The sequence below is a fragment of the Apium graveolens genome, unplaced genomic scaffold, assembly GCF_009905375.1.
Source record: "Apium graveolens cultivar Ventura unplaced genomic scaffold, ASM990537v1 ctg5672, whole genome shotgun sequence".
Taxonomy (NCBI): Eukaryota; Viridiplantae; Streptophyta; class Magnoliopsida; order Apiales; family Apiaceae; genus Apium; species Apium graveolens.
In genome coordinates, this window is record NW_027419050.1 from 65,906 (window position 1) to 67,191 (window position 1,286).

Sequence of the window (1,286 nt, forward strand, 5' to 3'; positions counted from 1 at the left end):
CATCCAACTCCAGAATTTCAGCTACTTATCCCGGAGTTAGTCTTTGAGAAGGATTCTAGTATTTATTAGCAGCCATCAGTTCAATCAATTCATAAGCTTCATCGTAGCTCTTGGCCCACAAGGTTCCTCCTGATGCTACATCGAGCATATGTCTAGAAGTAGCACCCAATCCATTGTAAAAGATGTTTATAATCATCCAATCAGGCATGCCATGGTGTGGGCACTTCATTAGAATCTCCTTATATCCCAAGCCTCACACAGAGATTCTTCATTTTGCTGTGCAAACTGAGTAAGAGCATTCCTAATTGCAGCAGTCTTCGCCATAGGGAAGAATTTAGTGAGAAACTTTTGAGCAAGATATTCCCAAGTGGTGATAGACCCTATTGGTAGAGAATGTAACCAGCACTTAGCTTTATCCTTCAGAGAGAATGGGAAGAGTCGTAGCTTGATAGCATCTTCAGTCATATCATTGAACTTGAAAGTATCGCAGATCTCGATGAAATCTGATGTGCATGTTGGGGACTTCAGTAGGAGAACCCCCAAACTGAACTGATTTCTATATCATCTGAATCTTTCTTGACTTGATCTTAAAAGTGTTAGCCCTGATGGCTGGCCTGATGATGCTTGACAGAATGTCATTGATCTTAGGCTGAGAACCATCAAAGCCTTAGGATTTTCTGCTTGATCTCCCATCACTACTAAAACTGGTTCCTCGACTTTCTCTTCTTCTTCTACCTTCTTTTCTTCTTCAAAAACTTCCCTTCAAACCACCACAACTTCTTCCTCGGCTTTATCCACAGTTCTCTTACGAGACCGTGAACGCGTATGCATACACCCTCGCTAGAGTACCTAAAATAAAACAAGGAAACAATTAAGTAACAATGTCCGAGTCAATGAACTTTAACGACCACTGATGGAAAACACATAAACTAAAAATTAACATCGAGTCCCCGGCAGCGGCACTAAAAACTTTTTAGTCGATAAACACACGCTAAAATTACACGCAAGTATACGTGTTCGCAGGCAGTATAAGATATAAATCGGATTCGTTCCCACAAGGACTGGTTTAGGTTAACTTTATAATTTATGCTCGTAAGCAACAATGTATGGTTATTATTCAATGCTAGCAATTATAACTAAGGGAATAAGAATGATTGAATTAATATATATGACAAACATGGGATTCTAACTTTATTAAGTACTTCATTCAATAGCCTTTTCGTTCTTAACCTTAGCATGCAATGGTGATGACACTAATCAGATAACACAAAACTGATAAACACCAA

At 39.0% G+C, this 1,286-nt stretch overlaps 1 non-coding gene across 1 annotated transcript; it reads left to right on the top strand.

Moving 5' to 3' along the window:
- Positions 1–206: 206 nt before the first annotated feature.
- LOC141702771 (small nucleolar RNA R71) lies at positions 207–309 on the top strand. The gene has a single exon (XR_012567257.1). It is a non-coding gene; the product is annotated as a small nucleolar RNA R71 (small nucleolar RNA).
- The last annotated feature ends 977 nt before the right edge of the window (positions 310–1,286 follow it).